Here is a 25,116-nt window from a genome sequence, read left to right as displayed (position 1 = left end):
GAATATCTTAATGATAATAACTGTCTAACTCCATATCAATATGGATTCATGAGGGATCGCTCCTGATGGCCTTCTACGAGGAGGTGAGCTCACAGCTGGACCGGGGAGAGTCAGTGGATGTTGTAGACCTTGACTTCTCCAAAGCGTTTGATACCGTGCCACACAAAAGGTTGGTCTATAAAATGAGAATGCTTGGTCTGGGGGATAATGTGTGCAAGTGGGTAAATAGCTGGCTGAGTGATAGAAAGCAGAGGGTGGTTATCAATGGAGTAAGCTCAGGGGGTGTCAGGGTTACTAGCGGGGGGCCTCAAGGGTCTGTCTTGGGCCCTATATTATTTAATATATTTATTAATGATCTAGTGGAAGGGTTGCATAGTAAAATAGCAATATTTGCAGATGATACTAAACTTTGTAAAGTAGTTAATACAGATCAGGATAGGGCACAGCTACACGAGGATTTAGATAAATTGGGGAGTTGGGCCAAAAAATGGCAAATGGGGTTCAATGCCGATAAATGTAAGGTCATGCACATGGGAAAGAAAAATAGCAGTCACCCATACATATTAAATGGGAAACCGTTGGGGAAATCTGACATGGAGAAGGACCTGGGCGTCTTGGTTAATAGCAAATTAAATTGGAGTGCCCAGTGTCAGGCAGCAGCTGCGAAGGCAAATAGAGTCATGGCATGCATCAGAAGAGGAATAGGGGCATATGATGAGAACATTGTTCTTCCTCTGTATAAAGCGCTGGTAAAGCCGCACTTAGAATATTGTGCACAGTTCTGGGCTCCGGTGCTCAGGAAAGACATATTGGAGCTAGAGAGGGTACAAAGGAGGGCGACTAAGGTAATAAAGGGAATGGAGGGACTAGAATACCCAGAGAGGTTGTCAAAATTAGGCCTATTTACGTTGGAAAAGAGAAGGCTTAGGGGAGACCTCATAAACATGTATAAATACATCAGGGGGCAGTACAGAGATCTCTCCCATGACCTGTTTATACCAAGGATGGTGACAAAGACGAGGGGGCACACTATGCGTCTGGAGGAAAGGAGGTTCCTGCACCAGCATAGAAGGGGATTCTTTACGGTCAGAGCCGTGAGACTCTGGAACTCTCTGGGAGAGGAAGTGGTGATGTCCAACTCACTTAATGAGTTCAAGAGAGGCCTGGACGCCTTTCTTGAGAACAATAAAATTACATATTATGCTTAGTGATAGTTAATTAATCCAGGGATTTAATCTGACTGCCAGATTGGTGTCGGGAAGTGAATTTTTCCTCAATGATGTAAATTGGCCTATACCGCATGTTTTTTTGTTGCCTTCCCCTGGATCAACGCTGCGGAATAGCTGCAGTGCACAAGAAATAGGCTGAACTGGATGGACGATTGTCTTTTTTCGGCCTTATAAACTATGAAACTATCCACAACCGGCCTCCTCCATATATCTGTGACCTAGTCTCCTGGTACATACCTGCACGCAGCCTTCGATCCTCACAAGATCTCCTTCTCTACTCCCCTCTTATCTCCTCTTCCCACAATCGCATACAAGATTTCCCCCGTGCATCCCCCCTATACTGGAACTCTCTACCCCAGCATATCAGACTCTCGCCTACCGTGGAAACCTTCAAAAGGAACCTGAAGACCCACCTCTTCCAACAAGCCTACAACCTGCAGTAACCCTCGCTCCACCACATTACTGCATGACCAGCTCTGCCCTCACCTACTGTATCCTCACCCATCCCCTGTAGACTGTGAGCCCTCGCGGGCAGGGTCCTCGCTCTACCATACCGCTGCACCACCAGCTCTACCCTCACCTACTGTATCCTAACCCGTCCCTTGTAGACTGTGAGTCCTCGCGGGCAGGGTCCTCGCTCCACCATACCGCTGTATGATCAGCTCTACCCTCACCTACTGTATCCTCACCCATCCCATGTAGACTGTGAGCCCTCGCGGGCAGGATCCTCGCTCCACCATACCTCTACACGACCAGCTCTACCCTCACCTACTGTATCCTCACCCATCCCCTGTAGACTGTGAGCCCTCACGGGCAGGGTCCTCGCTCCACCATACCGCTGTACGACCAGCTCTGCCCTCACCTACTGTATCCTCACCCATCCCCTGTAGACTGTGAGCCCTCGCGGGCAGGGTCCTCGCTCTACCATACCGCTGCACCACCAGCTCTACCCTCACCTACTGTATCCTAACCCGTCCCTTGTAGACTGTGAGTCCTCGCGGGCAGGGTCCTCGCTCCACCATACCGCTGTATGATCAGCTCTACCCTCACCTACTGTATCCTCACCCATCCCATGTAGACTGTGAGCCCTCGTGGGCAGGATCCTCGCTCCACCATACCTCTACACGACCAGCTCTACCCTCACCTACTGTATCCTCACCCATCCCCTGTAGACTGTGAGCCCTCGCGGGCAGGGTCCTCGCTCCACCATACCGCTGCACGACCAGCTCTACCCTCACCTACTGTATCCTCACCCATCCCCTGTAGACTGTGAGCCCTCGCGGGCAGGGTCCTCTCTCCACCATACCGCTGCACCACCAGCTCTACCCTCAACTACTGTATCCTCACCCATCCCCTGTAGACTGTGAGCCCTCGCGGGCAGGGTCCTCTCTCCACTATACCGCTGCACCACCAGCTCTACCCTCAACTACTGTATCCTCACCCATCCCCTGTAGACTGTGAGCCCTCGCGGGCAGGGTCCTCGCTTCTCCTGTACCAGTCGCCGTCACGTTTTGTTAAAGATTATTGTAATTGTTTTTGTATGTATACACCGATCACATGTAAAGAGACATGGAATAAATGGCGCTATAATAATAAATATATAATCGGCTTATCCCGTCTGTCTGTCCATGCAGGAAATCCCACGTCACTGATTGGTCCGGCCGAGGCCAATCAGCGACGCGGGATTTCAGAACAAGTCGGGAGATAGTAGGGCTGACTCCACACATGTGGTCAAATGACTCACCAACTGCCCATGACGCACTGAACACGTTCTGTCAGTCACAGTGTGACGTACTTCTGTCACGTTTCATTCACCGTGGTGCGTGGAACAGGAGACCCCCGGCTGCAGCCGCAAATAGTCGTGATGTAAGCTGCAGCCGGGAGGATTACGTGCCGGCTGTGCGGGGTCAGCGATGTTGTCACTAGCAGTATTGACAACATGACGTAATAACAGAATTCATTAGGGGTCCCGGGGGCATACATTGGGGGGTTGATTTAAAGTAGTGCACAACCCATTTAAACACTGCTTCGCTGATTAGTCGCGCCCGGTCGCCCGCAGACATATTCTAAAATACCCGATGCGTTAGAATCAGGCCACCATCTAGTAAATAATAATACTGAATGTCTCGGCATCCTTAAAGTTATGTCAGTCATGATGTCTTCATGAGAATGACGACCATAGTGTCCCAACATTCGGGCCAACCACAGTGGCTCCTTAATAGTGTCAGTCACCATACCCTCATATAAGTGATGTATATGAGATTATATAAAACTAGCTATTAAAACCGTTCTACGCCCAGGTGGCGAGCATTTAAATTGATATATGGTCTCCATCCTGTCATGTGCTGCTCCCATCCTGCACCCCCATCCTGTCATGTGCTGCTCCCATCCTGCCCTTCATCCTGTCATGTGCTGCTCCCATCCTGCCCTCCATCCTGCCATGTGCTGCTCCCATCCTGTGCCCCCATCCTGCCCTCCATCCTGTCATGTGCTGCTCCCATCCTGCCCTCCATCCTGTCATGTGCTGCTGCCATCCTGCGTCCCCATCCTGTCATGTGCTGCTCCCATCCTGCGCCCCCATCCTGTCATGTGCTGCTCCCATCCTGCCCTCCATCCTGTCATGTGCTGCTGCCATCCTGCGTCCCCATCCTGTCATGTGCTGCTTCCATCCTGCGCCCCCATCCTGTCATGTCCTGCTCTCATCCTGCGCACCCATCCTGTCATGTGCTGCTCCCATCCTGCCCTCCATCCTGTCATGTGCTGCTCCCATCCTGAGCCTCCATCCTGTAATGTGCTGCTCCCATGCTGCGCCCCCATCCTGTCATGTGCTGCTCCCATCCTGCCCTCCATCCTGTCATGTGCTGCTCCCATCCTGCGCCCCCATCCTGTCATGTGCTGCTCCCATCCTGCGCCCCATCCTGTCATGTGCTGCTCCCATCCTGCGCCCCCCTCCTGTCATGTGCTGCTCCCATCCTGCCCTCCATCCTGTCATGTGCTGCTCCCATCCTGCGCCCCCATCCTGTCATGTGCTGCTCTCATCCTGCCCTCCATCCTGTCATGTGCTGCTCCCATCCTGCCCTCCATCCTGTCATGTGCTGCTCCCATTCTGCTCCCCCATCCTGCCCTCCATCCTGTCATGTGCTGCTCCCATCCTGCCCTCCATCCTGTCATGTGCTGCTCTCATCCTGCTCCCCCATCCTCTCATGTGCTGCTCCCATCCTGCGCCCCCATCCTGTCATGTGCTGCTCCCATCCTGCGCCCCCATCCTGTCATGTGCTGCTCCCATCCTGCCCTCCATCCTGTCATGTGCTGCTCCCATCCTGCGCCCCATCCTGTCATGTGCTGCTCCCATCCTGCGCCCCCATCCTGTCATGTGCTGCTCCCATCCTGCGCCCCCATCCTGTCATGTGCTGCTCCCATCCTGCGCCCCCATCCTGTCATGTGCTGCTCCCATCCTGCGCCCCCATCCTCTCATGTGCTGCTCCCATCCTGCCCTCCATCCTGTCATGTGCTGCTCCCATCCTGCGCCCCCATCCTGTAATGTGCTGCTCCCATCCTGCGCCCCCATCCTGTCATGTGCTGCCCCCATCCTGCCCTCCATCCTGTCATGTGCTGCTCCCATCCTGCGCCCCCATCCTGTCATGTGCTGCTCCCATCCTGCGCCCCCATCCTGTCATGTGCTGCTCCCATCCTGCTCCCCCATGCTGCCCTCCATCCTGTCATGTGCTGCTCCCATCCTGCGCCCCCATCCTGTCATGTGCTGCTCCCATCCTGCCCTCCATCCTGTCATGTGCTGCTCCCATCCTGCGCCCCATCCTGTCATGTGCTGCTCCCATCCTGCCCTCCATCCTGTCATGTGCTGCTCTCATCCTGCTCTCCATCCTGTCATGTGCTGCTCCCATCCTGCGCCCCCATCCTGTCATGTGCTGCTCCCATCCTGCGCCCCCATCCTGTCATGTGCTGCTCCCATCCTGCTCCCCCATCCTGTCATGTGCTGCTCCCATCCTGCCATGTGCTGCTCCCATCCTGCTCCCCCATCCTGTCATGTGCTGCTCCCATCCTGCGCCCCCATCCTGTCATGTGCTGCTCCCATCCTGCCATGTCCTGCTCCCCCATCCTGTCATGTGCTGCTCCCATCCTGCTCCCCCATCCTGTCATGTGCTGCTCCCATCCTGCGCCCCCATCCTGTCATGTGCTGCTCCCATCCTGCGCCCCCATCCTGTCATGTGCAGCTCCCATCCTGCGCCCCCATCCTGTCATGTGCTGCTCCCATCCTGCGCCCCCATCCTGTCATGTGCTGCTCCCATCCTGCGCCCCCATCCTGTCATGTGCTGCTCCCATCCTGCGCCCCCATCCTGTCATGTGCTGCTGTCATCCTGCCCTCCATCCTGTCATGTGCTGCTCCCATCCTGCCCTCCATCCTGTCATGTGCTGCTCCCATCCTGCACCCCATCCTGTCATGTGCTGCTCTCATCCTGCGCCCCCATCCTGTCATGTGCTGATCGCATCCTGCTCCCCCATCCTGTCATGTGCTACTCCCATCCTGCTCCCCCATCCTGTCATGTGCTGCTCCCATCCTGCGCCCCCATCCTGTCATGTGCTGATCGCATCCTGCTCCCCCATCCTGTCATGTGCTACTCCCATCCTGCTCCCCCATCCTGTCATGTGCTGCTCTCATCCTGCGCCCCCATCCTGTCATGTGCTGATCGCATCCTGCTCCCCCATCCTGTCATGTGCTACTCCCATCCTGCTCCCCCATCCTGTCATGTGCTGCTCCCATCCTGCTCCCCCATTCTGTCATGTGCTGCTCCCATCCTGCGCCCCCATCCTGTCATGTGCTGCTGCCATCCTGTCATGTGCTGCTCCCATCCTGCGCCCCCATCCTGTCATGTGCTGCACCCATCCTGCGCACCCATCCTGTCATGTGCTGCTCCCATCCTGCCCTCCATCCTGTCATGTGCTGCTCCCATCCTGCGCCCCCATCCTGTAATGTGCTGCTCCCATCCTGCGCCCCCATCCTGTCATGTGCTGCCCCCATCCTGCCCTCCATCCTGTCATGTGCTGCTCCCATCCTGCGCCCCCATCCTGTCATGTGCAGCTCCCATCCTGCGCCCCCATCCTGTCATGTGCTGCTCCCATCCTGCGCCCCCATCCTGTCATGTGCTGCTCCCATCCTGCGCCCCCATCCTGTCATGTGCTGCTCCCATCCTGCCCTCCATCCTGTCATGTGCTGCTCCCATCCTGCGCCCCCATCCTGTCATGTGCTGCTCCCATCCTGCCCTCCATACTGTCATGTGCTGCTCTCATCCTTCTCTCCATCCTGTCATGTGCTGCTCCCAACCTGCGCCCCCATCCTGTCATGTGCTGCTCCCATCCTGCGCCCCCATCCTGTCATGTGCTGCTCCCATCGTGCGCCCCCATCCTGTCATGTGCTGCTCCCATCCTGCGCCCCCATCCTGTCATGTGCTGCTCCCATCCTGCCATGTGCTGCTCCCATCCTGCTCCCCCATCCTGTCATGTGCTGCTCCCATCCTGCCATGTGCTGCTCCCATCCTGCTCCCCCATCCTGTCATGTGCTGCTCCCATCCTGCTCCCCCATCCGGTCATGTGCTGCTCCCATCCTGCGCCCCCATCCTGTCATGTGCTGCTCCCATCCTGCGCCCCCATCCTGTCATGTGCAGCTCCCATCCTGCGCCCCCATCCTGTCATGTGCTGCTCCCATCCTGCGCCCCCATCCTGTCATGTGCTGCTCCCATCCTGCGCCCCCATCCTGTCATGTGCTGCTCCCATCCTGCGCCCCCATCCTGTCATGTGCTGCTCCCATCCTGCGCCCCCATCCTGTCATGTGCAGCTCCCATCCTGCGCCCCCATCCTGTCATGTGCTGCTCCCATCCTGCGCCCCCATCCTGTCATGTGCTGCTCCCATCCTGCGCCCCCATCCTGTCATGTGCTGCTCCCATCCTGCGCCCCCATCCTGTCATGTGCTGCTCCCATCCTGCGCCCCCATCCTGTCATGTGCTGCTCCCATCCTGCGCCCTTATCCTGTCATGTGCTGCTCCCATCCTGCTCCCCCATCCTGTCATGTGCTGCTCCCATCCTGTGCCCCCATCCTGTCATGTGCTGCTCCCATCCTGCGCCCCCATCCTGTCATGTGCTGCTCCCATCCTGCGCCCCATCCTGTCATGTGCTGCTCCCATCCTGCTCCCCCATCCTGTCATGTGCTGCTCCCATCCTGCGCCCCCATCCTGTCATGTGCTGCTCCCATCCTGCTCCCCCATCCTGTCATGTGCTGCTCCCATCCTGCGCCCCCATCCTGTCATGTGCTGCTCCCATCCTGCGCCCTTATCCTGTCATGTGCTGCTCCCATCCTGCTCCCCCATCCTGTCATGTGCTGCTCCCATCCTGCGCCCCCATCCTGTCATGTGCTGCTCCCATCCTGCGCCCCCATCCTGTCATGTGCTGCTCTCATCCTGCACCCCATCCTGTCATGTGCTGCTCCCATCCTGCCCTCCATCCTGTCATGTGCTGCTCTCATCCTGCGCCCCCATCCTGTCATGTGCTGATCCCATCCTGCTCCCCCATCCTGTCATGTGCTACTCCCATCCTGCTCCCCCATCCTGTCATGTGCTGCTCCCATCCTGCGCCCCCATCCTGTCATGTGCTGCTCCCATCCTGCTCCCCCATTCTGTCATGTGCTGCTCCCATCCTGCGCCCCCATCCTGTGATGTGCTGCTGCCATCCTGTCATGTGCTGCTCCCATCCTGCGCCCCCATCCTGTCATGCGCTGCTCCCATCCTGTGCCCCCATCCTGTCATGTGCTGCACCCATCCTGCGCACCCATCCTGTCATGGCTGCTCCCATCCTGCGCCCCCATCCTGTCATGTGCTGCTCTCATCCTGCGCCCCCATCCTGTCATGTGCTGCTCTCATCCTGCACCCCATCCTGTCATGTGCTGCTCCCATCCTGCCCTCCATCCTGTCATGTGCTGCTCTCATCCTGCGCCCCCATCCTGTCATGTGCTGCTCCCATCCTGCTCCCCCATCCTGTCATGTGCTGCTCCCATCCTGCCCCCCATCCTGTCATGTGCTGCTCCATCCTACGCCCCCATCCTGTCATGTGCTGCTCCCATCCTGCTCCACCATCCTGTCATGTGCTGCTCCCATCCTGCACCCCCATCCTGTCATGTGCTGCTCCATCCTACGCCCCCATCCTGTCATGTGCTGCTCCCATCCTGCCCTCCATCCTGTCATGTGCTGCTCTCATCCTGCGCCCCCATCCTGTCATGTGCTGCTCCCATCCTGCTCCCCCATCCTGTCATGTGCTGCTCCCATCCTGCGCCCCATCCTGTCATGTGCTGCTCCCATCCTGCCCTCCATCCTGTCATGTGCTGCTCTCATCCTGCGCCCCCATCCTGTCATGTGCTGCTCCCATCCTGCTCCCCCATCCTGTCATGTGCTGCTCTCATCCTGCGCCCCCATCCTGTCATGTGCTGCTGCCATCCTGCGCCCCCATCCTGTCATGTGCTGCTCCCATCCTGCCCTCCTTCCTGTCATGTGCTGCTCTCATCCTGCGCCCCCATCCTGTCATGTGCTGCTCCCATCCTGCTCCCCCATCCTGTCATGTGCTGCTCTCATCCTGCGCCCCCATCCTGTCATGTGCTGCTCCCATCCTGCGCCCCCATCCTGTCATGTGCTGCTCCCATCCTGCGCCCTCCTTCCTGTCATGTGCTGCTCTCATCCTGCGCCCCCATCCTGTCATGTGCTGCTCCCATCCTGCTCCCCCATCCTGTCATGTGCTGCTCCCATCCTGCCCCCCATCCTGTCATGTGCTGCTCCATCCTACGCCCCCATCCTGTCATGTGCTGCTCCCATCCTGCTCCACCATCCTGTCATGTGCTGCTCCCATCCTGCACCCCCATCCTGTCATGTGCTGCTCCATCCTACGCCCCCATCCTGTCATGTGCTGCTCCCATCCTGCCCTCCATCCTGTCATGTGCTGCTCTCATCCTGCGCCCCCATCCTGTCATGTGCTGCTCCCATCCTGCTCCCCCATCCTGTCATGTGCTGCTCCCATCCTGTGCCCCCATCCTGTCATGTGCTGCTCCCATCCTGCGCCCCATCCTGTCATGTGCTGCTCCCATCCTGCCCTCCATCCTGTCATGTGCTGCTCTCATCCTGCGCCCCCATCCTGTCATGTGCTGCTCCCATCCTGCTCCCCCATCCTGTCATGTGCTGCTCTCATCCTGCGCCCCCATCCTGTCATGTGCTGCTGCCATCCTGCGCCCCCATCCTGTCATGTGCTGCTCCCATCCTGCCCTCCTTCCTGTCATGTGCTGCTCTCATCCTGCGCCCCCATCCTGTCATGTGCTGCTCCCATCCTGCTCCCCCATCCTGTCATGTGCTGCTCTCATCCTGCGCCCCCATCCTGTCATGTGCTGCTCCCATCCTGCGCCCCCATCCTGTCATGTGCTGCTCCCATCCTGCGCCCTCCTTCCTGTCATGTGCTGCTCTCATCCTGCGCCCCCATCCTGTCATGTGCTGCTCCCATCCTGCTCCCCCATCCTGTCATGTGGTGCTCCAATCCTGCACCCCATCCTGTCATGTGCTGCTCCCATCCTGTCATGTGCTGCTCCGATCCTGCGCCCCCATCCTGTCATGTGCTGCTCCCATCCTGCGCCCCCATCCTGTCCTGTTCTGCTCCCATCCTGCTCCCCCATCCTGTCATGTGGTGCTCCAATCCTGCACCCCATCCTGTCATGTGCTGCTCCCATCCTGTCATGTGCTGCTCCGATCCTGCGCCCCCATCCTGTCATGTGCTGCTCCCATCCTGCGCCCCCATCCTGTCATGTTCTGCTCCCATCCTGTCATGTGCTGCTCCCATCCTGCACCCCCATCCTGTCATGTGCTGCTCCCATCCTGCACCTCCATCCTGTCATGTGCTGCTCCCATCCTGCACCTCCATCCTGTCATGTGCTGCTCCCATCCTGCTCCCCCATCCTGTCATGTGCTGCTCGAATCCTGCGCCCCCATCCTGTCATGTGCTGCTCCCATCCTGCACCTCCATCCTGTCATGTGCTGCTCCCATCCTGCGCCCCCATCCTGTCATGTGCTGCTCCCATCCTGCACCTCCATCCTGTCATGTGCTGCTCCCATCCTGCGCCCCCATCCTGTCATGCTCTGCTCCCATCCTGCGCCCCCATCCTGTCATGTGCTGCTCCCATCCTGCTCCCCCATCGAGTCATGTTCTGCTCCCATCCTGCGCCCCCATCCTGTCATGTGCTGCTCCCATCCTGCGCCCCCATCCTGTCATGTGCTGCTGCCATCCTGCGCCCCCATCCTGTCATGTGCTGCCCCCATCCTGTCATGTTCTGCTCCCATCCTGCGCCCCCATCCTGTCATGTGCTGCTCCCATCATGCGCCCCCATCCTGTCATGTGCTGCTGCCATCCTGCACCCCCATCCTGTCATGTGCTGCTCCCATCCTGCGCCCCCATCCTGTCATGTGCTGCTCTCATCATGCGCCCCCATCCTGTCATGTGCTGCTGCCATCCTGCACCCCCATCCTGTCATGTTCTGCTCCCATCCTGCGCCCCCATCCTGTCATGTGCTGCTCTCATCATGCGCCCCCATCCTGTCATGTGCTGCTGCCATCCTGCACCCCCATCCTGTCATGTGCTGCTCCCATCCTGTCATGTGCTGCTCCCATCCTGTCATGTGCTGCTCCCATCCTGCGCCCCCATCCTGTCATGTGCTGCTCCCATCCTGTCATGTGCTGCTCCCATCCCGTGCCCCCATCCTGTCATGTGCTGCTCCCATCCTGCGCCCCCATCCTGTCATGTGCTGCTCCCATCCTGCGCCCCCATTCTGTCATGTGCTGCTCCCATCCTGCGCCCCCATCCTGTCATGTGCTGCTCCCATCCTGCGCCCCATCCTGTCATGTGCTGCTCCCATCCTGCGCCCCCATCCTGTCATGTGCTGCTCCCATCCTGCTCCCCCATCCTGTCATGTGCTGCCCCCATCCTGCTCCCCCATCCTGTCATGTGCTGCTCGAATCCTGCGCCCCCATCCTGTCATGTGCTGCTCCCATCCTGCGCCCCCCTCCTGTCATGTGCTTCTCCCATCCTGCGCCCCCATCCTGTCATGTTCTGCTCCCATCCTGCGCACCCATCCTGTCATGTTCTGCTCCCATCCTGCGCACCCATCCTGTCATGTGCTGCTCCCATCCTGCGCCCCATCCTGTCATGTTCTGCTCCCATCCTGCGCACCCATCCTGTCATGTGCTGCTCCCATCCTGTCATGTGCTGCTCCCATCCTGCGCCCCCATCCTGTCATGTGCTGCTCCCATCCTGCGCCCCCATCCTGTCATGTGCTGCTCCCATCCTGCGCCCCCATCCTGTCATGTGCTGCTGTCATCCTGCCCTCCATCCTGTCATGTGCTGCTCCCATCCTGCCCTCCATCCTGTCATGTGCTGCTCCCATCCTGCACCCCATCCTGTCATGTGCTGCTCTCATCCTGCGCCCCCATCCTGTCATGTGCTGATCGCATCCTGCTCCCCCATCCTGTCATGTGCTACTCCCATCCTGCTCCCCCATCCTGTCATGTGCTGCTCCCATCCTGCGCCCCCATCCTGTCATGTGCTGATCGCATCCTGCTCCCCCATCCTGTCATGTGCTACTCCCATCCTGCTCCCCCATCCTGTCATGTGCTGCTCTCATCCTGCGCCCCCATCCTGTCATGTGCTGATCGCATCCTGCTCCCCCATCCTGTCATGTGCTACTCCCATCCTGCTCCCCCATCCTGTCATGTGCTGCTCCCATCCTGCTCCCCCATTCTGTCATGTGCTGCTCCCATCCTGCGCCCCCATCCTGTCATGTGCTGCTGCCATCCTGTCATGTGCTGCTCCCATCCTGCGCCCCCATCCTGTCATGTGCTGCACCCATCCTGCGCACCCATCCTGTCATGTGCTGCTCCCATCCTGCCCTCCATCCTGTCATGTGCTGCTCCCATCCTGCGCCCCCATCCTGTAATGTGCTGCTCCCATCCTGCGCCCCCATCCTGTCATGTGCTGCCCCCATCCTGCCCTCCATCCTGTCATGTGCTGCTCCCATCCTGCGCCCCCATCCTGTCATGTGCAGCTCCCATCCTGCGCCCCCATCCTGTCATGTGCTGCTCCCATCCTGCGCCCCCATCCTGTCATGTGCTGCTCCCATCCTGCGCCCCCATCCTGTCATGTGCTGCTCCCATCCTGCCCTCCATCCTGTCATGTGCTGCTCCCATCCTGCGCCCCCATCCTGTCATGTGCTGCTCCCATCCTGCCCTCCATACTGTCATGTGCTGCTCTCATCCTTCTCTCCATCCTGTCATGTGCTGCTCCCAACCTGCGCCCCCATCCTGTCATGTGCTGCTCCCATCCTGCGCCCCCATCCTGTCATGTGCTGCTCCCATCGTGCGCCCCCATCCTGTCATGTGCTGCTCCCATCCTGCGCCCCCATCCTGTCATGTGCTGCTCCCATCCTGCCATGTGCTGCTCCCATCCTGCTCCCCCATCCTGTCATGTGCTGCTCCCATCCTGCCATGTGCTGCTCCCATCCTGCTCCCCCATCCTGTCATGTGCTGCTCCCATCCTGCTCCCCCATCCGGTCATGTGCTGCTCCCATCCTGCGCCCCCATCCTGTCATGTGCTGCTCCCATCCTGCGCCCCCATCCTGTCATGTGCAGCTCCCATCCTGCGCCCCCATCCTGTCATGTGCTGCTCCCATCCTGCGCCCCCATCCTGTCATGTGCTGCTCCCATCCTGCGCCCCCATCCTGTCATGTGCTGCTCCCATCCTGCGCCCCCATCCTGTCATGTGCTGCTCCCATCCTGCGCCCCCATCCTGTCATGTGCAGCTCCCATCCTGCGCCCCCATCCTGTCATGTGCTGCTCCCATCCTGCGCCCCCATCCTGTCATGTGCTGCTCCCATCCTGCGCCCCCATCCTGTCATGTGCTGCTCCCATCCTGCGCCCCCATCCTGTCATGTGCTGCTCCCATCCTGCGCCCCCATCCTGTCATGTGCTGCTCCCATCCTGCGCCCTTATCCTGTCATGTGCTGCTCCCATCCTGCTCCCCCATCCTGTCATGTGCTGCTCCCATCCTGCGCCCCCATCCTGTCATGTGCTGCTCCCATCCTGCGCCCCCATCCTGTCATGTGCTGCTCCCATCCTGCGCCCCATCCTGTCATGTGCTGCTCCCATCCTGCTCCCCCATCCTGTCATGTGCTGCTCCCATCCTGCGCCCCCATCCTGTCATGTGCTGCTCCCATCCTGCTCCCCCATCCTGTCATGTGCTGCTCCCATCCTGCGCCCCCATCCTGTCATGTGCTGCTCCCATCCTGCGCCCTTATCCTGTCATGTGCTGCTCCCATCCTGCTCCCCCATCCTGTCATGTGCTGCTCCCATCCTGCGCCCCCATCCTGTCATGTGCTGCTCCCATCCTGCGCCCCCATCCTGTCATGTGCTGCTCTCATCCTGCACCCCATCCTGTCATGTGCTGCTCCCATCCTGCCCTCCATCCTGTCATGTGCTGCTCTCATCCTGCGCCCCCATCCTGTCATGTGCTGATCCCATCCTGCTCCCCCATCCTGTCATGTGCTACTCCCATCCTGCTCCCCCATCCTGTCATGTGCTGCTCCCATCCTGCGCCCCCATCCTGTCATGTGCTGCTCCCATCCTGCTCCCCCATTCTGTCATGTGCTGCTCCCATCCTGCGCCCCCATCCTGTGATGTGCTGCTGCCATCCTGTCATGTGCTGCTCCCATCCTGCGCCCCCATCCTGTCATGCGCTGCTCCCATCCTGTGCCCCCATCCTGTCATGTGCTGCACCCATCCTGCGCACCCATCCTGTCATGGCTGCTCCCATCCTGCGCCCCCATCCTGTCATGTGCTGCTCTCATCCTGCGCCCCCATCCTGTCATGTGCTGCTCTCATCCTGCACCCCATCCTGTCATGTGCTGCTCCCATCCTGCCCTCCATCCTGTCATGTGCTGCTCTCATCCTGCGCCCCCATCCTGTCATGTGCTGCTCCCATCCTGCTCCCCCATCCTGTCATGTGCTGCTCCCATCCTGCCCCCCATCCTGTCATGTGCTGCTCCATCCTACGCCCCCATCCTGTCATGTGCTGCTCCCATCCTGCTCCACCATCCTGTCATGTGCTGCTCCCATCCTGCACCCCCATCCTGTCATGTGCTGCTCCATCCTACGCCCCCATCCTGTCATGTGCTGCTCCCATCCTGCACTCCATCCTGTCATGTGCTGCTCTCATCCTGCGCCCCCATCCTGTCATGTGCTGCTCCCATCCTGCTCCCCCATCCTGTCATGTGCTGCTCCCATCCTGTGCCCCCATCCTGTCATGTGCTGCTCCCATCCTGCGCCCCATCCTGTCATGTGCTGCTCCCATCCTGCCCTCCATCCTGTCATGTGCTGCTCTCATCCTGCGCCCCCATCCTGTCATGTGCTGCTCCCATCCTGCTCCCCCATCCTGTCATGTGCTGCTCTCATCCTGCGCCCCCATCCTGTCATGTGCTGCTGCCATCCTGCGCCCCCATCCTGTCATGTGCTGCTCCCATCCTGCCCTCCTTCCTGTCATGTGCTGCTCTCATCCTGCGCCCCCATCCTGTCATGTGCTGCTCCCATCCTGCTCCCCCATCCTGTCATGTGCTGCTCTCATCCTGCGCCCCCATCCTGTCATGTGCTGCTCCCATCCTGCGCCCCCATCCTGTCATGTGCTGCTCCCATCCTGCGCCCTCCTTCCTGTCATGTGCTGCTCTCATCCTGCGCCCCCATCCTGTCATGTGCTGCTCCCATCCTGCTCCCCCATCCTGTCATGTGGTGCTCCAATCCTGCACCCCATCCTGTCATGTGCTGCTCCCATCCTGTCATGTGCTGCTCCGATCCTGCGCCCCCATCCTGTCATGTGCTGCTCCCATCCTGCGCCCCCATCCTGTCCTGTTCTGCTCCCATCCTGCGCCCCCATCCTGTCATGTTCTGCTCCCATCCTGTCATGTGCTGCTCCCATCCTGCACCCCCATCCTGTCATGTGCTGCTCCCATCCTGCACCTCCATCCTGTCATGTGCTGCTCCCATCCTGCACCTCCATCCTGTCATGTGCTGCTCCCATCCTGCTCCCCCATCCTGTCATGTTCTGCTCCCATCCTGCGCCCCCATCCTGTCATGTGCTGCTCCCATCCTGCGCCCCCATCCTGTCATGCTCTGCTCCCATCCTGCGCCCCCATCCTGTCATGTGCTGCTCCCATCCTGCTCCCCCATCGAGTCATGTTCTGCTCCCATCCTGCGCCCCCATCCTGTCATGTGCTGCTCCCATCCTGCGCCCCCGTCCTGTCATGTGCTGCTGCCATCCTGCGCCCCCATCCTGTCATGTGCTGCCCCCATCCTGTCATGTTCTGCTCCCATCCTGCGCCCCCATCCTGTCATGTGCTGCTCCCATCATGCGCCCCCATCCTGTCATGTGCTGCTGCCATCCTGCACCCCCATCCTGTCATGTGCTGCTCCCATCCTGCGCCCCCATCCTGTCATGTGCTGCTCTCATCATGCGCCCCCATCCTGTCATGTGCTGCTGCCATCCTGCACCCCCATCCTGTCATGTTCTGCTCCCATCCTGCGCCCCCATCCTGTCATGTGCTGCTCTCATCATGCGCCCCCATCCTGTCATGTGCTGCTGCCATCCTGCACCCCCATCCTGTCATGTGCTGCTCCCATCCTGTCATGTGCTGCTCCCATCCTGTCATGTGCTGCTCCCATCCTGCGCCCCCATCCTGTCATGTGCTGCTCCCATCCTGTCATGTGCTGCTCCCATCCCGTGCCCCCATCCTGTCATGTGCTGCTCCCATCCTGCGCCCCCATCCTGTCATGTGCTGCTCCCATCCTGCGCCCCCATTCTGTCATGTGCTGCTCCCATCCTGCGCCCCCATCCTGTCATGTGCTGCTCCCATCCTGCGCCCCATCCTGTCATGTGCTGCTCCCATCCTGCGCCCCCATCCTGTCATGTGCTGCTCCCATCCTGCTCCCCCATCCTGTCATGTGCTGCCCCCATCCTGCTCCCCCATCCTGTCATGTGCTGCTCGAATCCTGCGCCCCCATCCTGTCATGTGCTGCTCCCATCCTGCGCCCCCCTCCTGTCATGTGCTTCTCCCATCCTGCGCCCCCATCCTGTCATGTTCTGCTCCCATCCTGCGCACCCATCCTGTCATGTTCTGCTCCCATCCTGCGCACCCATCCTGTCATGTGCTGCTCCCATCCTGCGCCCCATCCTGTCATGTTCTGCTCCCATCCTGCGCACCCATCCTGTCATGTGCTGCTCCCATCCTGTCATGTGCTGCTCCCATCCTGCACCCCCATCCTGTCATGTGCTGCTCTCAACCTGCGCCCCCATCCTGTCATATTCTGCTCCCATCCTGCGCCCCCATCCTGTCATGTGCTGCTCCCATCCTGCGCCTCCATCCTGTCATGTGCTGCTCCCATCCTGCGCCCCCATCCTGTCATGTGCTGCTCCCATCCTGCTCCCCCATCCTGTCATGTGCTGCTCCCATCCTGCGCCCCCATCCTGTCATGTGCTGCTCCCATCCTGCGCCCCATCCTGTCATGTTCTGCTCCCATCCTGCGCCCCCATCCTGTCATGTGCTGCTCCCATCCTGCCCTCCATCCTGTCATGTGCTGCTCTCATCCTGCGCCCCCATCCTGTCATGTGCTGCTCCCATCCTGCGCCCCCATCCTGTCATGTGCTGCTTCCATCCTGCGCCCCCATCCTGTCATGTGCTGCCCCCCATCCTGTCATGTGCTGCCCCCATCCTGTCATGTGCTGCTCCCATCCTGCGCCCCCATCCTGTCATGTGCTGCTGCCATCCTGCACCCCATCCTGTCATGTGCTGCTCCCATCCTGCGACCCCATCCTGTCATGTGCTGCTCCCATCCTGCGCCCCCATCCTGTCATGTGCTGCTCCCATCCTGCGCCCCCATCCTGTCATGTGCTGCTCCCATCCTGCGACCCCATCCTGTCATGTGCAGCTCCCATCCTGCGCCCCCATCCTGTCATGTGCTGCTCCCATCCTGCGCCCCCATCCTGTCATGTGCTGCTCTCATCCTGCGACCCCATCCTGTCATGTGCTGCTCCCATCCTGCGCCCCCATCCTGTCATGTGCTGCTCTCATCCTGCGCCCCCATCCTGTCATGTGCTGCTCCCATCCTGCGCCCCCATCCTGTCATGTGCTGCTCCCATCCTGCGCCCCCATCCTGTCATGTGCTGCTCCCATCCTGCTCCCCCATCCTGTCATGTGCTGCTCCCATCCTGCGTCCCCATCCTGTCATGTGCTGCTCCCATCCTGCGCCCCTATCCTGTCATGTGCTGCCCCCCATCCTGTCATGTGCTGCCCCCATCCTGTCATGTGCTGCCCCCCATCCTGTCATGTGCTGCCCCCATCCTGTCATGTGCTGCCCCCATTCTGTCATGTGCTGCTCCCATCCTGCGCCCCCATCCTGTCATGTGCTGCTCCAATCCTGCGCCCCCATCCTGTCATGTGCTGCTCCCATCCTGCGCCCCCATCCTGTCATGTGCTGCTCTCATCCTGCGCACCCATCCTGTCATGTTCTGCTCCCATCCTGCCCTCCATCCTGTCATGTGCTGCTCTCATCCTGCGCCCCCATCCTGTCATGTGCTGCTCCCATCCTGCGCCCCCATCCTGTCATGTGCTGCTCCCATCCTGCCCTCCATCCTGTCATGTGCTGCTCTCATCCTGCGCCCCCATCCTGTCATGTGCTGCTCCCATCCTGCGCCCCCATCCTGTCATGTGCTGCTTCCATCCTGCGCCCCCATCCTGTCATGTGCTACCCCCCATCCTGTCATGTGCTGCCCCCATCCTGTCATGTGCTGCTCCCATCCTGCTCCCCCATCCTGTCATGTGCTACTCCCATCCTGCTCCCCCATCCTGTCATGTGCTGCTCCCATCCTGTGCCCCCATCCTGTCATGTGCTGCTCCCATCCTGCTCCCCCATTCTGTCATGTGCTGCTCCCATCCTGCGCCCCCATCCTGTCATGTGCTGCTCCCATCCTGCGCCCCATCCTGTCATGTGCTGCTTCCATCCTGCGCCCCCATCCTGTCATGTGCTAGCCCCCATCCTGTCATGTGCTGCTCCCATCCTGCGCCCCCATCCTGTCATGTGCTGCTGCCATCCTGCACCCCATCCTGTCATGTGCTGCTCCCATCCTGCGCCCCCATCCTGTCATGTGCTGCTCCCATCCTGCGCCCCCATTCTGTCATGTGCTGCTCCCATCCTGCGACCCCATCCTGTCATGTGCTGCTCCCATCCTGCGCCCCCATCCTGTCATGTGCTGCTCTCATCCTGCGCCCCCATCCTGTCATGTGCTGCTCCCATCCTGTGCCCCCATCCTGTCATGTGCTGCTCCCATCCTGCGCCCCCATCCTGTCATGTGCTGCTGCCATCCTGCTCCCCCATCCTGTCATGTGCTGCTCCCATCGTGCGTCCCCATCCTGTCACGTGCTGCTCCCATCCTGCGCCCCTATCCTGTCATGTGCTGCCCCCCATCCTGTCATGTGCTGCTCCCATCCTGCGCCCTCATCCTGTCATGTGCTGCTCCAATCCTGCGCCCCCATCCTGTCATGTGCTGCTCCCATCCTGCGCCCCCATCCTGTCATGTGCTGCTCCCATCCTGCGCCCCCATCCTGTCATGTGCTGCTCTCATCCTGCGCACCCATCCTGTCATGTGCTGCTCCCATCCTGCGCCCCCATCCTGTCATGTGCTGCTCCCATCCTGCACCCCCATCCTGTCATGTGCTGCTCTCATCCTGCGCACCCATCCTGTCATGTGCTGCTCCCATCCTGCGCCCCCATCCTGTCATGTGCTGCTCCCATCCTGCGCCCCCATCCTGTCATGTGCCGCTCCCATCCTGCGCCCCCATCCTGTCATGTGCTGCTGCCATCCTGCACCCCATCCTGTCATGTGCTGCTCCCATCCTGCGCCCCCATCCTGTCATGTGCTGCTCCCATCCTGCGCCCCATCCTGTCATGTGCTGCTCCCATCCTGCGCCCCCATCCTTTCATGTGCTGCTCCCATCCTGCGCCCCCATCCTGTCATGTTCTGCTCCCATCCTGCGCCCCCATCCTGTCATGTGCTCCCATCCTGCCCTCTATCCTGTCATGTGCTGCTCCCATCCTGCGCCCCCATCCTGTCATGTGCTGCTCCCATCCTGCTCCCCCATCCTGTCATGTGCTGCTCCCATCCTGCTCCCCCTTCCTGTCATGTGCTGCTCCCATCCTGCGCCTCCATCCTGTCATGTGCTCCCATCATGCCCTCTATCCTGTCATGTGCTGCTCCCATCCTGCTCCCCCATCCTGTCATGTGCTGCTCCCATCCTGCTCCCCCATCCTGTCATGTGCTGCTCCCATCCTGCTCCCCCATCCTGTCATGTGCTGCTCCCATCCTGCGCCTCCATCCTGTCATGTGCTCCCATCCTGCCCTCTATCCTGTCATGTGCTGCTCCCATCCTGCTCCCCCATCCTGTCATGTGCTGCTCCCATCCTGCTCCCCCATCCTGTCATGTGCTGCTCCCATCCTGCGCCCCCATCCTGTCATGTGCTGCTCCCATCCTGCGCCCCCATCCTGTCATGTGCTCCCATCCTGCTCCCCCATCCTGTCATGTGCTGCTCCCATCCTGCACCCCCATCCTGTCATGTGCTGCTCCCATTCTGCGCCCCCATCCTGTCATGTACTGCTCCCATCCTGCACCCCCATCCTGTCATGTGGTGCTCCCATCCTGCGCCCCCATCCTGTCATGTGCTGCTCCCATCCTGCGCCCCCATCCTGTCATGTGCTGCTCCTATCTTGCGCCCCCATCCTCTCATGTGCTGCTCCTGTGGCGCCCCCATCCTGTCATGTTGTGATCCCATCCTGCGCCCCCATCCTGTCATGTGCTGCTCCCATCCTGCGCCCCCATCATGTCATGTGCTCCCATCCTACGCCCCCATCCTGTCATGTGCTGCTCCCATCCTGCACCTTCATCCTGTCATGTGCTGCTCCCATCCTGTGCCCCCATCCTGTCATGTGCTGCTCCCATCCTGCGCCCCCATCCTGTCATGTGCTGCTCCCATCCTGCGCCCCCATCCTGTCATGTGCTGCCCCCATCCTTCGCCCCCATCCTGTCATGTGCTGCTCCCATCCTGCACCCCCATCCTGTCATGTGCTGCTCCCATCTTGCGCCTCTATCCTGTCATGTGCTGCTCCCATCCTGCACCCCCATCCTGTCATGTGCTGCTCCCATCCTGTGCCCCCATTCTGTCATGTTGTTCTCCCATCCTGCGCCCCCATCTTGTCATGTTGTTCCCACATCCTCCGCCCCCATTCTGTCATGTTGTTCTCCCATCCTGCGCCCCCATCCTGTCATGTTGTTCTCCCATCCTGTGCCCCCATCCTGTCATGTTGTTCTCACATCCTGCGCCCCCATTCTGTCATGTTGTTCTCCCATCCTGCGCCCCCATCCTGTCATGTGCTGCTCCCATCCTGCGCCTCCATTCTGTCATGTTGTTCTGCTATCCTGCGCCCCCATCCTGTCATGTGCTGCTCCCATCCTGCGCCCCCATCCTGTCATGTGCTGCTCCCATCCTGTGCCCCCATCCTGTCATGTTGTTCTGCTATCCTGCGCCCCCATCCTGTCATGTTGTTCTGCTATCCTGCGCCCCCATCCTGTCATGTGCTGCTCCCATCCTGTGCCCCCATCCTGTCATGTTGTTCTGCTATCCTGCGCCCCCATCCTGTCATGTTGTTCTGCTATCCTGCGCCCCCATCCTGTCATGTTGTTCTGCTATCCTGCGCCCCCATCCTGTCATGTGCTGCTCCCATCCTGTCATGTTGTTCTCACATCTTGCGCCCCCATTCTGTCATGTTGTTCTCCCATCCTGTGCCCCCATCCTGGTATGTTGTTCTCACATCCCGCGCCCCTATTCTGTCATGTTGTTCTGCTATCCTGCGCCCCCATCCTGTCATGTGCTGCTCCCATCCTGCGCCCCCATCCTGTCTTGTGCTGCTCCCATCCTGCGCCCCCATCCTGTCATGTTGTACTCCCATCCTGCGCCCCCATCCTGTCATGTGCTGCTCCCATTGTGCGCCCCCATCCTGTCATGTGCTGCTCCCATCCTGCGCCCCCATCCTGTCATGTGCTGCTCCCAGCCTGCGCCTCCATTCTGTCATGTTGTTCTGCTATCCTGCGCCCCCATCCTGTCATGTTGTTCTGCTATCCTGCGCCCCCATCCTGTCATGTGCTGCTCCAATGCCGTGCCCCCATCCTGTCATGTTGTTCTCACATCCTGCGCTCCCATTCTGTCATGTTGTCCTCCCATCCTGTGCCCCCATCCTGGTATGTTGTTCTCACATCCCACGCCCCTATTCTGTCATGTTGTTCTGCTATCCTGTGCCCCCATCCTGTCATGTGCTGCTCCCATCCTGCGCCCCCATCCTGTCATGTGCTGCTCCCATCCTGCGCCCCCATCCTGTCATGTTGTTCTCCCATCCTGCGCCCCCATCCTGTCATGTGCTGCTATCCTGTGCCCCCATTCTGTCATGTGCTGCTTGGGGATTGTGGCTCCGAAATCAGAGCCTGCGCAGTCCGCCCTTTCAGGCTCCATTTCGTTGAAGACACACTGCAAGTGTGTCTTTACTAAAATGGCGCCGGAAGTGCACTATGCGCATGCGCCGTTTCAGACGGCGGATTCATCTCCCAGCCTCCGGCCCCCGGCCCAAAGACGCCCGCGGCAATCCCGGATAGGTAAGTTGTTGTGCCGGAGATCGCGGTATGCGTTCAGTGCATACGCATACCGCGATCTCCTGGGCCACAATCCTCATCCTCGTTTAGGATGTGGATGCGTTCCTCTGTGGGGTCCAGACTGCGCAGGCGCGTTGCGCTTGCTCAGTCTATTAAGGCTTCGGACAGAGGTACGCTCCCAGGATTATATAATAGATACAGGATGGAGGTGACCTATATAATATATATTGTAAGGGATTAGCTGTCGGATAGACGCTTGTGCACACACATGGATCCAATTCGTTAGTTCAATCAAACGTGGTTTATTAAATGTCCATAAAATGTCCGGCTTACCAAACAAGAACAGTCTCTTCTGCGTACAAAACAGAAAATAAACAGTCCACGGGCTCACCCGTTTAAATGTCAGAAACTTCACTCAGCCTCTAGCAGACTGAGCCACACAAGAAAGGTCTTTCCACCTTGCCCACACAACACTAATGACACAGCTGGACTTCCTTATAGCTGCCATATCAGACTCCGGGGTGGGGATATGTGAGCTGCCAGGCCCACCCATCTCTTTGAGTGCTTGTAAACCCGGCCCTGATACGCCCTATTAATTCTCTCAGCACTATACATGCTGAAGCATGCTTTTCGGGTTTACATCACTGAGGCTACCAACCTCGATGATACATATCTCCCCTCGAGGACCTGTCCCGCGGCTAACTTACATACACACAACCCCCCCAAGCCTGGAACTTGGCACCTTCCGCTATCAAACAGTGGATCTAGTTTCCCGGGCCTATGCTCTATATCTAAGCTAAAATCCTGATGTGCTAAGAACCACCTGGTCACTCAGGCATTGTTCCACTTCTTCAATCGCATCCACCTCAGCGGGGCATGGTCTGACACTACCCTTTACTTCCTGCCTAATAAGTAGTATCTTAAAGTGTCCAACGCCCACTTGATGGCCAAACACTTCTTCTCCACGATGGAGTAATTTTTCTCACAGGGAGACAGTTTCTGACCGTGTACATTATCAGGTGTTCTTCGCCATTCACCTCCTGAGACAAGATGGCACCTAATCCGACATCAGATGCGTCCATCTAGATCACAAACTCCTTGTAAAAGTCCGAAGCCACCAACATTGGCTGTTTCCACAAGGTTAGCTTTAGTTCCTCTCTCAGCTTCTGGAGACCACTTGGCCATAGCCGGCTTCGTACCCCTAAGGAGGTCTGTCAGAGGTGTTGCTGTCATGGATAAGTTAGGGATGAACCAACGGTAGTAGCAGACGATGTCCAGGAATGCTCTGAACTGCTTCTTTGAGAGCGGTTGTGGCCACTTCTAGATTGCGTCAACCTTATTCACTTGGGGTTTCATCTTGCCCCTGCCTACGACATAGCCCAAAGACTTGGCTTCTTCCATTCCCATGGCACATTTCTTAGGGTTGATGGAAAACCCCATTTTCCTTAAAGCATCAAATATCGCCTGGACTTCGCCTAGATGGCTTCCCCAATCCTGGCTGACAATCACGATGTCATCCATTTAGACCACTGAATACTTTTTGTGGGAAGCTATGATTTGGTCCACGGTTCTCTGGAAGGTGGCTGGAGCTCCTTGCAACCCAATTGGCATCCTGACATATTGGAAACAACCATCTGGTGTTGAAAAGGCTGTATTTTCCTTGGCATCTTTGGGTAGAGGAATCTGCCAACACCCTTTTGTGAGGTCCAGAGTGGTAAAATACCTAGCTGGCCCTAGCCTCTCAATGAGCTCTTCGACGGTGGGACATCGGATATATGTCAAATTCTGAGACTTCATTCAACTGCCTGTAGTCATTGCAGAACCGCCATTCTCCATCTTGCTTAGGCACCAAGACTATGGGACTGGACGAGCCGCTCTTAGACTATTCATGGCTCTTAGTTTTAAAGTCCGCTTCATCTTCTTTGAGAATACCTCTTGGCGAGCTTCAGATACAAACAATTTCTTGATGACCTCACCACACTGCTTGGTGACACAATATATTAATTCCCCATTCATAGCAAAATAAGAAAATCGGGTATCGTCACCCAGCTCTTGAGCAACCCCATTTAGTACAGTTAGATTGTCAAACGCTCCTTTAAGAGTTAGGTCCCTGAGTTGGGAGGTGCCAAAGTTTCCCCTGGACACTCCTAGCTCATGGATGTTGGTCTCAGGGGACGCTGCTTCATCCTCATCACCTACCAACACACAAAAGGAAAACCCGTCAGACTCAGAATGGGTTGAGTTCTCTTTAAGGGTTGGCTGTTCACTGAGTACCCAGGCTACCCTACTTTTCCCCACAAGTCCCAAAATAAGGCAAAGTCCTGCCCTATTATCACAGGGTGTAATAGGTCCCTGATTATTCCAACCTCATGGGACTCAGTGTCACAGTTTGTTTCAATGACCACACGGGCCACAGCGTAGTCTTTAAAGTCCCCATGGATACTCCCACACTCTTCCCTGGAATCAGCCGCTGAGGAATTGTGGCTCTCACTAGGTTGACCAAACTTCCCGAATCCAACAGACTAGTCATTGGAAATCGGTTCACTGATACAGGACCCACCTGTGGTCTCCCCGCCGGGTTGAGGGTCAGAACTGCAGGCAGGATATGCATAATATGAGCATCGCTGACCGATGCCTGCAGTCTATCGGCTTAGTGGTCATGGGGCAATGGGCTGCTATGTAACCCGGGATGTGACACCTCCCACAAATCACGCTATTAAAAGGGGCCTTCGGCAACAACTCAGATGCTTCCTGGACCCTTGTACGCCACCCGGATGTGGCTCTAGTCCTCTTCTTTTGGGTGTCAGCCCCCTTTGGGAACCATAGTATGGAGATGTTAAGACCCCTTGCTTCCCCAAGCAACTCTCGACTGCCTGGTACCTTTCCACCGGGCCCACAAAGTCAACGGCATTCCTGGGATTTCCCAGGGCAACCAAGGACTGCACCGGCCTCAGAACTGAGTGTATGAACCTGTCAATGATGACCCACTCCACCATCTGTGCTGGGGAGGGGATTCCGGTTGCAACTACTTTTGGACCAGATGTAATAAGACCTCCCATGCGA

General features: G+C 58.5%; 1 protein-coding gene across 1 annotated transcript in view; it reads right to left on the bottom strand.

The window, feature by feature from the left end:
- VAX1 (ventral anterior homeobox 1) overlaps positions 1-25,116 on the bottom strand; it is a 147,740-nt gene that overhangs the window by 40,902 nt on the left and 81,722 nt on the right. The window lies entirely within an intron of this gene.

Source organism: Phyllobates terribilis, unplaced genomic scaffold (genome assembly GCF_046119375.1).
Source record: "Phyllobates terribilis strain yellow unplaced genomic scaffold, ASM4611937v1 Scaffold_5__5_contigs__length_657084704, whole genome shotgun sequence".
Taxonomy (NCBI): domain Eukaryota; kingdom Metazoa; phylum Chordata; class Amphibia; order Anura; family Dendrobatidae; genus Phyllobates; species Phyllobates terribilis.
This window is presented reverse-complemented; position numbering and strand designations above follow the sequence as displayed.